Source organism: Sorex fumeus, unplaced genomic scaffold, assembly GCF_029834395.1.
Source record: "Sorex fumeus unplaced genomic scaffold, SorFum_2.1 ptg000039l, whole genome shotgun sequence".
Taxonomy (NCBI): Eukaryota; Metazoa; Chordata; class Mammalia; order Eulipotyphla; family Soricidae; genus Sorex; species Sorex fumeus.
In genome coordinates, this window is record NW_026606096.1 from 21,067,310 (window position 1) to 21,081,336 (window position 14,027).

General features: G+C 37.8%; 1 pseudogene; it reads right to left on the minus strand.

The window, feature by feature from the left end:
- Window positions 1-1,228: 1,228 nt before the first annotated feature.
- LOC130028272 (protein MIX23-like) lies at window positions 1,229-1,800 on the minus strand (annotated as a pseudogene).
- Window positions 1,801-14,027: the final 12,227 nt, after the last annotated feature.

Below are 14,027 nucleotides of genomic sequence, written 5' to 3' on the forward strand. Positions count from 1 at the left end.
TCACACAATGCCTTATGCTTTACTGTGTTCTTACCAAACTAAAATATTGTACTGTGTTTTTAAAACTGAGAGCTAGCCATAAGACCTAGGAATACTTCCTCTACACAGTCATCCTTACTACCACAATAGTTAGGCTTCTGTTTAATAACAAGTGATCACAACTGAATAACTGCTCACCTCAGACCCTAATAAGAAGCAGTCTCTAGAGAAATTCAAAGACAATAACAGAGAAACACAAAATGCTAGAGGAAATTTTACCTTCTAACTTTAATAAGTACAACAGTCAATACAAACTAACTTCTAACTAAATATAAAATCTGAGAGACCTATTTATCTCAACTCTTTTTGACCAATACTACAGACAGAAAAAATTGTAAGAATTGCTACAAGGCAAAAAAAATCTTAAGAAAGAAAATAAGCATTAAAACTAGAATAAGACATACATTTGGAATCATTCAAATGGAGAATTTAAAATAAATATGATTAATCTCGGAGACCCCAACAAGCTACTGAAAGTATCTCACCTACACAGCAAAGCCTGGCAAGTTCCCCGTGATGTATTCAATATGCCAAAAACAGTAACAAGTCTCATAATTTGTTGTGAGACGTTACTGGTGCCCACTCGAGCAAATCGATGAACAACGGGAGGACAGTGCTACAGTGCAGTGCTAATCTACTTAGGGCTTTTATGTGGAAAGTGGACAATATGAAAGAACTAAGGAATGATATAAACAAAGAAATATGCATTCAAAAATTAAAAGAATAAAAAAGTATGCTAAAAAAAGAAAAATACTATAACATAAAGAATTTTATATCAAGATTAAATATACTAAGTATGTTAGTTGAACTGCGAATATAAAAATGATTTCCTTTTTTTTTTTTTAGAAAATCTTCACTAAACATCTAGTAAGAAGTTATCACCTGCAAATTAACCTCGACTGGTTCTGAAAATCATAACATAACAGTGTTAGAATACAATAGTGTGGGTATACATGTGAATATGGGGGTGGGAAAAAAATGGTAAAATATTAACAACTGGTGATTCTAGATGAAATATATATAATAATTTCTACTATGCTTGTCACTTTTTTCAGAAAATTATTTTAATAGTTACAAAGCATCTTTTTAATAAAATCAGTATAAAATATCAGTTGATTTTCCCATAATCAGAATTATTTATGCTTGAGGTCTTGGTTAAATGGGGCTGAAATCAACAAAAGATCTTGGACTATTGGCTCAGAAATAATCCTAGGAAGCCCACCTTATTGGTATCTTCACACTTACAAGTCTTACAAGATGACTCGATTCTTTTAAAAATAGTTTCTTTCTGTTCATTCTGTGGAGGCTTAAAGTGAATTCAGCAGTGTTCATTAAACACCTTCCAGTTCCTGTCACTTACCACTTCTTCAACTGAATGCATCCACTTCAACTTTGCTCTTTCCTAAATAGCTTTAATGACGTCAAATTATCCAAATTCCTCTCTCTCTCTCTCTCTCTCTCTCTCTCTCTCTCTCTCTCTCTCTCTCTCTCTCTCTCTCTCTTTTCTCGGAGACTTTTTGCTACAGGTAAGATTTGAGCTATACAACTTTTAATGATTCTGTCCCTACCAACATGAGCAGCATCAGACTCATACAGTTGTTGACAGGTTTGGCTGGTATCGATTTTCCCTGCAAAGGAAACTGTTGGACCCGTTGTGTTTAATTCATGTACTATTCTGTCATCAACCGTCCTCATCACCTTGAGTAATTCCTGAAACCAGTCAAATTCTTCACAATAACACATGCCACTGGACGCTGACATATTGGACCTATCCATGTCACTACTGTGAATGTTTAAAGTCCTTTCAAATTTGTAAAAGAATATGTGTGTTTAACATAATCCGTACCAATAAAGTAGTGCTGAACAGATAGATTCTGTAAATATCAGAGAACAGAGGAGAGGGAACTCAGGATAGGAAATAGAACATGAGAGACCTGAGAAGTTTGGAAATTTTTCGTGGAAACAAATATCAAAGTTTTAAACATGAGGGAAATGGCCTTTAAAAAAGACACTATCAATTATGTTCATAGTATATTCAAAGCATATTGAGTAAACCATCTGATTAGGAAAGACTATAGAAAATGAATGAAAAAACTATGCATGAACAGTTATTTTTAAATAACTAAAATAAACAATGCCCAAACACATGCATATTCTCTCTCTACACATATATAAAGGTAAAAGGTAAAGGCCCTCCCGTTGATCGTCGATTTGCTCGAGCGGGCCCAGTAACGTCTCCATTGGAGACTTTGTTGTTACTGTGTCTGGCATATCGAATACTCTCGGTAGCTTGCCGGGCTCTCCGAGAGGGGCGGAGGAATCGAACTCGGGTCGGCCATGTTGGCTGCGTGCAAGGCAGACGCCCTACCCACTGTGCTATCGCTCCAGCCCCTGAACGCGCCCGATCTCTACACATATATATTATATATATATAATATATATATATTCTGAATTCCTTTTAACCAAATGCTAAGATACACATCTTTATCTAAAAGTCACGTTGCAGCAGTGTTTTTCTGTTCTACAAACTGAATTTTTTAGATTAAAACTTAGAGATTCCTTGGAGAGGTAAAATGTTATATTCAGGCCAAATATTAGTGGCTTTGGATTCCCATATTAAACAGTTTGGTCCTCTGTGATGTCATAGATAAATTATGGGAAAAGGAACATATTAAGATGTTTTAATACAAAATTCACTGGGCATAAATCTTGACATAAGCACATAGGAAATTTACAGTCTCCTGGTTGCTCTTTCTCCTCTGTCAAATGATTAAAACAATATTATTTCTCTTAATGTGTTTATTTGAGGACTAGATAGGAAAATAAGCCTGGTATATTTATCATTATTATTATTATAACCTTTATAATTCAAAGAGCATCTAATATTTACCTAAACAAAAAACTGGAAGATTGTAATAGATGACAAAGCTATTGTTAGAGAAATCAGAGATTTTTTTTAAAGACAGAGATAACATTAAAATCTTTGCCTCATCATTTGCAAGAAAGCATCAAACTTTTGATTAAATAATCATTTTTAAAATAAGATTTTAACCTAACTTGGTCACTATGGCGGAGATTAAGTCAGGAAGAAAAATCCATTGTAACTAATACCTATTGCAACAATATATGTCAAACTGTGATCATAAAGTTTAAGTAAGGAGACAAATTTATCTTCCTCATGGAAAAAAATCATCAGTCATTTTTCTACCCTTAAATCCTCAGCACAAACCTTCCAAGCACTGATATTCTGAAGAAAGGGGGTGAGAAAACATTTCTTCCAGTGAGATGTCTCTGAATTCAAAAGAAGTTGAAAAGGAAAAGAAACAGGTATAGGTTGAAATTGTGCTAAGAAATAGTTCTAAGACACACTTCTAGTTTAAAACAGAAATTCTGGCTCAGAAACATTATTTCCCCTCCTCTAGAGATATTCTAAAGTCATATTATCATAAGGGAGAAAAAAATATTGAAAAGCATCCAAGTAGAAATTGCTTACAAATGCTTGAAATACTGCATGAAATCCCCACTTAATCTTCCAAACAGATTTTAAGAATTGGTATCTTAGCCATTTTCCACAGCTGTTCAAAAAGGCCCACCACTTACAGTGCTCAGGAAGAATTGAATTAGTTTTTACCTATGAGGAAAAGTAGAGGGTCTGGGTAATATAGATCAGAAAAACAATTCATATTTATGTGCTACTTTGTGCTTATTTACCATATTCTGTGACTGTACTAGAGTTAGACTTGGTTGATTGGATTTCAATTAGTGAAGGCTTATATTGAAGGGGGAAGGAATTGAATTCTAACACCACACATGAATAGTTCAGTGACATGCAACTCATCATTTTCTCCAAGACCTTCCATACTGGAATGTCTCTGAAGGACGGTGACTGATGAAAGACTTACCCTTTCTGCTATCATATTCAGATAACTCCAGTCTTCTGGGGTCCACATTAACCTTGTAAGGGTCTCTACTCTCACTGGTTTCTTTAGTGTGTGTAGGGGTTAGGCCCAAGGGAAGTTCAGGAGGCCCAGGGAGTCTCTCTAAGGGGATTGATTTGCAGCCACCCAGGCCAGCAACCCAACTGAAGAGCATGGGGTACTGTAGAGCTAGGGATTCTCTGGGACACATCTGTGGTTCATGTGGCCCTAGGTATCAAACTCACACCCCATGCATGTTTTTTTAACTGTCCTGTCCCCTCCAGAGTTTCTAAGTCTAAACTATTCTAGACTGTTTAATCTGTGAAGTTTAAATCATTTTCCTCAATCTTCCTTCAGTTCATTCTCCAATCTTTTTTTAAAAATTTCTTTGTACATTCTCCTTAAACCTACCGAGAGTCTTTTCTTTAATACACAGGTGGGGAAACTTTTCAGCCGAGGGCCTTGGGGATATTTGTATTGTCATTTGTGGGGGACACAGTACATGTAAATAGCCTCAGGAAGCTAATAAAAAGCGTATATGTCTAACCCATCTGCCAGCCCACATTATTTCATAGACCTTGTATGGTTCGTGGGACAGGTGTTCCCCACTTAGGCTGAATTTTTCTCATTTAAAAAAATAACCTTCCCTTTTCAGCTCAGATAGAGAAGGGAACACCAAATAAAGGGTGTTTGGAGGACCCTCCCAGGAGGGGAGATGCATGTCGAAAGTGGACTATGGACTGAACATGTTTGCCACTCAATGCCTCTTTTGCAGACCACAACACCCAAAAGGAGAGAGAGAACACAGGGGATTGCGCTGCCACAGAGGCAGGGGGGGATGGGGGGGATGGGGGTGGGGGGGATTTATCCATGGTGGTGGAAAATGGGCACTGGTGGAGGGATGGGTATCTGATCATTGTATAATCAAACCCAAGCACAAAAAATTGTAAATCTACAACTGTACCTCATGGTGTTTCACTAATAAAAAAAAAAATTTAAAAAAAAAAGAATATCATAAAACAAGGATAAAAAAATTAAAAAAAAAAATAACCTTCCCTTTGGTCAGAGAGATAGTACAGCAGATAGGGTACCTGCTTTGCATGCTCCCAACCATAGTTTGAGCCCCAGAATTCCATATCATCCCCCAAGCCCCACCAAGAGTGATCCATGAGTGCAGAGCCAGGAGTTATCTCTGAGAACAGTGGGTGTAGCCCCAACCCTCCCCCCCAAATTTTACTTTAAGATGACACTGGTTCTGGGATTGGTGTTGGATCATCATATGACGGAAATTCAACTACGAATAACTTTGTACCTCAGGGTGCCCTTAATTTTAAAATGCTTTAAATAAATAAAATAATTTGAAAAAAAATCTTCCTTTTTTGTGGTCTACAAAACATCTTGCTTATAGCAATGATGTCAGAGTAGGATTCTTTTCTTTTGACCTTGCCTTTCTAAATTTCTTGGATGTTATATTAAAGACTTCCCAGATGTCTGTGAAAGAAAACAACATTTTTATAGTTTTTCCAAAATGTAAAAAGATTAGAAAATTTTCATATTAAACCACAATTTATGTATGTGATTTTACTCAAAGAATAAAAAGAAAAAGGGAAGAAAGGAGGAAAAGGAGAAAGAGGAGAAACATCAAACCAGAATATGCACAAGGATTTGCCATGAGTCACAATTGCCATAGCTCATAATAACTGGAGTAACCCTTTAATTGAATGCTGACACTTATACGTTATCAGTTGACATATTTTGCAGGCACTTTTAGCTTTGTATACCCCCTGTTCTTATCTAATGGCTAGCATTATTAAAATACATTTTTAATGAACAAACTTGAATATACCGGCACCTTAAAACAGTGACTTTAAAACACAAACTCTTGGCATTCAGAAATGGGACAGAGTTTTTGCATTCACTTATTTTTTCATTTTACCCATGCACTATCTTTTTACAAATTGAAGACAAGAGAATAAATTTGAGATTCGTATTCCACTTTCAAAATGGAGAAGATGATATTATGGTGGGTTAAAATATCTCCCTCAGGACTTCAAGCCATAGAGCCATGGCACATTCACAGATAATGAGGTCTCAAGATAAGTATAGCAGCAGACAAAATAAATGCATCTTACAAAGCATGTCTAGAAGGAATAACTGAGCACTCAAGTTTTCCTAAATTCTTTAGGAAAGTCCTTGAAAGCTGACCCATTGAGACAATTTCGTACTTCTCCTAAAATGTTAAAATGAGTCACAATACTTTATGGAAGTCAGGTTCCTAAGTTATCTGGTACAAAAATACATCTATAGAATAAATATTAAGAAATTCAGCCATTCTATCAGAAAGTTTACAATCCTGATATTTTTCTTGGTGATCTGGAGCACAAAAAGTATTTTCTCATGAGAATAGCATGCTAGTAGAGCAAGAGGAGACTGCAGAAAAGGGATAATCACTGGCATTATTTGTCAAATATTTGACTCTAATTTATGAATTCCAATAAAGATTTAATTTATAAAGATTACTAAATTTCACAAGGAATTAAGAATCAACAAATCACTAGTCAATTCTGACAAAAATACAGGAAATGCAACATCTTGTGAATTTTGCTTTTCGAAAGGAAATACAAAACTTTCCTGGAGGGCCGTTTGTATGTATATTCAAAATATGCATACAACTTGATACTAAAATTATTTTCCATAATTTATCTGAAGGAAATGAAAGTATAAAATATCCTGCATAAAGGGAGAATTCTCTGGGCCCCATACTGAGCCGATATCACTGGGAGGTCCCAGATGGGGTAGGTGCTGTCTCCCCACATTCTCCAGATGGAATGCCGGCAGCCATGAGCTTCTAAAGGCATGGCTTCGGTATACAGGTACCAGAGCTACTCTGTCAAACTGCATGGGGATGCTGGGCCGGGCAGTTTTGCCCTGGTTCCCAGTCAGCCTCTAATCCCGGAAGTCATGCCCACAACCCGCCCCCAGCACCATTTTACAGCACACAACAGCGAAGAAAATTGGCCAGCGGGCTCCACAACTCCCAGAGAATTCTCCAGGCCCCCATATCACCAGGAGATCCCAGATGTGGTAGGTGCTGTCTCCCCGCCTTCTCCAGATAGAATCCCGGCAACCATGAGCTTCTACAACCATGGCTCCAGTATGCGGGTACCGGGACTATTCTTTCGAACTGCGTGACCGCATAAGTGGTCTGATATGCAAAGTGATAAATGGAAAGTAAATGATCTAGTGTTTGTCCCTGAAAGGCAGGCTTGAATGGTCGTGGGAAAATCTGAGCAAAATATAATGCCCAACCAAAATGCATCTGGACTGTGCATTTAACTATGGTGCTATGCCACCCTGGAAGGGGAAGGGTGTCTGGCCCTCCGCCTGTCCTTCCTTGCGGTGGTGGCATGGTAGCCTCCATCTTTTAGAGCCTAATGAACAGCCAGGCATGAGACTGCATTGACAAGGCACGTGGGGCCTCATGGGATGGGGGGGGGGGGGGTGGAATCGGCTTACTCCCTGACATGACAATGCCCCGGGTTGCCACCCTCAAACACCTCCTCCAGCTCCTGAATGACCGTGATCTCAGAGGCACACAAACCAATCTCAGAACCCAGGGGCTTTGGGCAGCAATCCCTCTAGGCTTATTACTAAAATATCAGAAATCCAAATTCACGTGGCTGCTATTGCAGCCACACGACATCATATGCTCTTCATAATCAGCAATAGAAAAAAAATTATCTAATGATGTCTTTTTGGCAGGTCTGAATGTTAGGGGAAATTCCAAATAATAATGTTGGGTCTTTTGTCGTAATATTGAATGTGATCAATGTAGTGAGAGAGAGTAAAGTGGAAATCTGCCACATAGGCAGGGGATGGGTGGGAGGGGTGTATACTGGGGTTCTTGGTGGTGGAAAGTGTACGCTGGTGAAGGGACGGGTGTTTTATCATTGTATCACTGATCGAGACTTAAACTGAAAGGCTTTGTGACTGTTCTCATGGTGATTCAATAAATCATGGTCATGGTCCTCCCGTTGTTCATCAATTTGCTCAAGCGGGCCCAGTAATGTCTTCATCATGAGACTTGTTGTTACTGAGTTTGGCATATTGAATATGTCACAGGTAGCTTGCCAGGTTTTGCCATGCAGGCGAGATACTCTCTGTAGCTTGTCGGGCTGGGCTCTCTGAGAGGGGCGGAGGAATCGAACCTGCCTCGGCTGAGCCAGCTGAATGCAAGACAAACGTCCTACTGCTGTGCTATCACTCCAGCCCGATTCAAGAAATAAATACATAAAATAAAATTAAAAGATATATATACTGCATAAGGACGTTCATTAACTGTTCTATAATAAAGAATGCTTGAGAGTAGTGAGATAGAAACCAGTGATTGATTGTGTGAGGCAAGTACTTGACCCTCATTCTATTCCTGGCACCAAAGGTCTGCCCAAGCACTGCCTGGCTAGACTTATAGTCCAAGACAGTAAGTGCGGCAGCAGCACTGCATCCTTATCCCAAGCATTCAACCATTCATCCAGTTAGCAGAAAATTGCTGGAAGTGACTCTCACTTCTGCTGAACATGACTTGGGAAACCCTCCAGAACCAAAATAAAAGGTTTCTTGAAATTATCAAAATTCACCATGATAAAAGATTAAGTAAATGATAATACATTTAAGAACTGAAATAGTATTAATACTCTTTTATTAAGGTAAACATTTATTTTACCTGGGACAATGTTTACAATATTTTATTAAGTTAAGAAACATCATAGATTAGAATACATAATGTAACCACATTTATATAAAATACGCACACTATGGTTTGTACTAGCTGAAAGATTTTAAAAGATAATAAAATAAAATTCTTATTAAGAGTTAACTTGAGGGGTGCTATAAAAGCTATCACATATATTTTTTGATGTAATAATGTTTTATAAGATTGTAAACACTTATTTTTTAAGAACTTCTTATTACACAACATCTTCTTACACAACACTCAACATCAAAGTTGGCCAACGTCCTTTGGCTAATTTCTGGTCCACATCCACATCAAAAGTTGGCAATCTCAATTCAGTTGTCAGAACTTAAGCATTAATTTTAATGGACACTGTTTCTTCCATAGCTTTGTTTCTTTATATACCACCTGAATAATATCACCTAGTATTTGTCTTTCTCCTTTTAAATTAATTTTTTAACAAGACACCCTCTAGTTGCATCCATGTTGCAGCAAAATGAAAGAGTTAGTCTTTCTACTAATTTAAAAACCATCAATCATAGCATTGATATATTGTTTAATTGGTAGATTTAAAGTTAATGAATTTTTTTTCTTTTCAGCCACACCCAGCAGTGCTCAGGGCTTATCTTGGCTCTGTTCTCAGGGATCACACCTGGAGGTGCTCAGGGGATCATACGGGATGCCACAGTGGAGTGAACCTGAATAGGTCATGCACAAGCTGCTATACTGTTGCTCTGCCCCTAAAAGGTAATGTTATTTTTTAACTTATTGAGGCAATATTGCATTATAGAATTGTTGTTCTAAGTGAATATCATTAAAAATTAATGTGTATATACTACATTAATTTTTCCATTAAAGTTTCAAGTTTATTCTTGACTATATAATGTACCCCTTAGCCCTCTTTATCTTCCCTCTGCCTTCCTTCTGGCAATCAAGTTGTTCTTATAGTCTAAAGGCTTATTTAGTTACTTCATCTATTTGTCTAGTATTCAGGGAATTAATGCTATCGAGTGGCAAAGTCCAAGCTAGAAAACAGAACTGCCTGGTATCTAAAATCCTACTTTTCAGCTGTTTTATACATGTGCCAGTGTATATGTGGGGATTATCTCTGTATCTTTTCATTGCTTTAAATTCTAGTCAAATCTGTATAGTCTACTGCTTTGTCTTGCTCAACTCAATTTTACCTGGTTTCCATATGTTACCTGGTTACCTATGCAGAGTGCCATGCAAGACTTGAATACACTGCATCAAATTCAAGGTATCTTCTGAAAGAATGTAGCGCCATTTTTAAGCCAGAAGTGAGAAAGAAAATGACTGTCCCCAAGATTGCTATTCTGGAAGACGTAATTGCTGTTCATCTCAGTCTGTTCACAAAGTGCTTTGCTATGGTGACACTTACACACTTGGAGGTCAGCCCATACTTACTGACAACTACCAGTTCAGCTATGTCAATTCCTCCTGAATTTACTTGCTTGCAAAGCTTCCAATGCACACAGCTTAAGAAGCCATTATTATTTTGTACCTGTGCCCAGAAAACTCTACAAAGGGTGCATTTTAATGAGCCTGAAATGGGTAAATAAATAAATAGCTCATAGGTGATATGTAATTTACTGAAGAAAAAACAACCTTGACTTACTGCCCTTACAATCCATACTTTGATAGCTCCAGTGATTGCTTGTAGAATTCTACGATGCAGCACAGCTGAATTTTACATTTTAGCTTATTCCTTAAAATTATTAGCAGGTGGATCTTCCCTAAGCTTACCTCAAATATCCTTTCTCGTCTCTAAGATAAATAAATTGCACTAAAAAATCCTCAATCTATGCACAGATAACAAAGCATATCTACTCATTCTGTTTTGTTTTGTCTTGTTCTTGTTTTGGTGGCACATCTGGTGATTCTCAAGTTCTTCCTAACTCTGAATTTAGAAATTACTCTTGATGGTGCTCAGGGGACCGTAAGAGATACTGGGGATCAAACCTGGTCAGCCATGTACAAGGCAAGCACCCTACCCACTGTACTAGTGCTCCAGCCCCAATTTTATCACTAATTTTATGTTGAACAAAACTGTTTAGAAATACCATTTTAATTTTAATTTACTGCTCAAAAATGGAGACACTTAAATATATACTGATCTACAAGTCAGAGGGTCAATCCAACCTACAACTTTCATTTGTTTATATGATGTTCTACTTTCAGTAAAACTTCTAGAAAAGTGGTTGAATTGTTTTAGGAGAAAGAAGATATCAAGGTTTAATGCCAATTGCTTTATGGTAAAGCTAACATGCTTATAAAATATTCTGAACAATTTGCAATATGGGTCCAATAGACTAACTCGGATGAGCGTCACACATGAAGGAACTGGCAGAGGAACCCAGGCATTTGGGACCTGGGGCTGAGATCTCCAAGCCTGCTCAGATTGGGACTGGGCTTCCTCCACCCAGACCACCCATCTTCCAGTAGATAGGCATTACATCCACCAACTGCCCCTGGCACCGTGTAATCCCATCAATGGTCAAGACCCAGAGACCATAAAATTCAGCTCCTGGAGAGCTGAGAAATAGGCATCTTATTTTCTATTTCTTATTCTGAAGAACCCAGCAGGCTACCAAAAATATCCTGTCCGTACAGCAGAGTCTGGCAAACTCCCCGTGGCGTATTCAATATGCCAAAAACCAATAACAATAATGGGTCTCATTCCCCAGACCTCAAAAGAACCTTGACTGTGGCACTTTCAAAAATCTCAGTGCTAGGATGAATGGAAATGTTACTGGTGCCTGCTCGAGGAAATCGATGAACAACTGGATGAGAGTGATACAGTGATACAGACTAACTCCAGAATATTTATGAATTTCTTAAATTGAATATAACAATTTTATTAATTTATATTTCTACCACTTATATTTTAAAGTGTCTAAAATCTAAATGCATTAAGTTATTCAGATAGTTTTGGAGAGAAAAAAATGTCTACCTAAACAAACTTCTAAAAAAATCTATAACTTTTACACAAACATTTATTTCCAAATATTCATTAAGAATAATTGTATTTTTGTTCATTTATTTACATCAGGCCAAGCTTCTACCACATTATATGCATTTACACTCTGCCTATTCTACTTCTAGTTTCTTTTATTGTCCTATTTCCCTATCAATTATGTTGCCTTTTCATAAAAACTAGCTCCCTCATATTTCTTTGGCAAAGTTTTCAGTGAATAGTTTAACCCCAATTCATTTTATCTAATTTTTGGATTCTTATTGTACTTAGAATCTAGAAAAATCACTGAGAAATAGACATATATGTATGTGAATTCATGTTACTTGGTGCATACATATTGCTATACACACACACACACACACACATACATGAGCTTTCTATGGATACTTCTACAGATATGTTCTCTCAAAATGTAGATGTAAATAGCTCAGTCTATTTTCAGGGATCCAAGAGCTCATCAAAATCAAAGGTGAGTCTTAACTCTGAGGTGGCTCTCACTATGACCAAAGCTGTGCTTGCTTGCTTAATTGTTACAACCCACAAAAATGCCTGTAGTTTGGGGAATTTTCTCTGCAACTGAACTGCTAGTCTGCCTCAAAGTGCTGGAGGAGAGAGCATGTGAAATAGAGAAGTTACCACTATGATGGGCTAAAGCAATAGCACAGATGGTAGGTTGTTTGCCTTGTGTGTGTCCGACCCCGGTTCGATTCCTCTGTCCTTCTTGGAGAGCCTGGCAAGCTACCGAGAGTATCCAACTGGCACAGCAGAGCCTGGCAAGCTACTCATGGCATATTCAATACACTAAAAACAGTAACAACAAGTCTCACTTCATATTCCTGGAGTGAGCAGATGCCATTGGGCTACACTAGCATACGACAGGGATATTACTGGTGTCCACTCGAACAAATCAATGAACAATGGTACGACAGTGCTACAGTGCTACCACTATGACAGTGATGGTTGGATGGGATCACGCTGGATGGGAGCTGTGTGCTGAAAGTGGGTAAAGGACCAAAAGTGGTGATGCCTCTCAGTATCTCTGTTGCTAATCATAATGCCCAAAAAGGAAAGAGAGAGAGAGAGAGAGAGAGAGAGAGAAGAAAATTCCCAGACATAGAGGCAAGCTGCGAGGGTGCAGGGTGGGGATGAGAGAGATACTGGGGATGTTGGTGTTGGGAAATGTACACTGGTGGAAGAATGGGTGTTGGAACATTGTATGACTGAATCCTGACAATGAACAGCTTTGTAACTGTTTATCTCACGATGATTCAATAAAAAATTAAATAAATAAACATAAAAAAACAAATTTTTACACTTTAAGTTTAAAACATGCTTATCAATGTAATTTATGTTTATTTGATATGTTAGCAGAAGTAATATAATGAGAGATGAATTTTTTAAAATATAAATGTTACTACCAAACTATTAACTTCAATATATAAACTATAAAATTATCAGCAGATTCTATTACCATTTTTTTCATAATCTGACCTGTTTTCACCAGTTCACTGCTCCCTCTCCCTTCTTACTGTGGTTATTGTCAATCTCCTCACTAGCCCCTGATTTCTGTCTATGTTCCCTAGTGATCCTTTTTCACAAGTCAATAAAAAAAAAGTCTTTTAAAATGTGAGTCAGATAATGACACTCCTCTCCTTCAAATTTCTCCATGACCTTTAATCTTAGAATAAAAAGTGGCTGAAATGCTCCCCACGACTCTGGTTACACGGCTGCCTGGACTCCACTTTGGTAGCAACTGCTTCTATTTCAACTTTTCTCCTGATGCCCTCTATTTGAGGCAGCAATTCCAATTCTGACACTAGACACCTAGCTTTTCTGTGAAGCCATCAAACATAGTCTTGTCTTAAGCTGTTTTTACTTGTTTTTGCTTCTTCTTAGTACTTTTTACTCAGTTCTCTTCTCACAGTACCCTGACCCAAATTCTTGCCCACACTTCAATAATAATATTCTTTCTCTCTTCTCTATTTGTCTGTCTCTGTCTTTGTCTGTCTCTGTCTCTATTCCTCTCTGTCTCTCTGCCTCTCTCTCTCATACACACATATACACACATATACACACACAATGCACGTACTATATCTTTATCATTTACATATATTCTCCCCATAGCACTTACCTCGATTTGACATAAAATTTCATTAGTTTCGTATCTTTGATCCCCAACTAGAAAGCAAGTCTTTTTGTCTATTTTGTTATTGATGCAGCCAACACAGAGAACACTAGCACAGCGGGTAGGGCGTCTGCCTTGCACGCGGCCAACATGGCCGACCCGAGTTCGATTCCTCCGCCCCTCTCGGAGAGCCCGGCAAGCTACCGAGAGTATTCGATA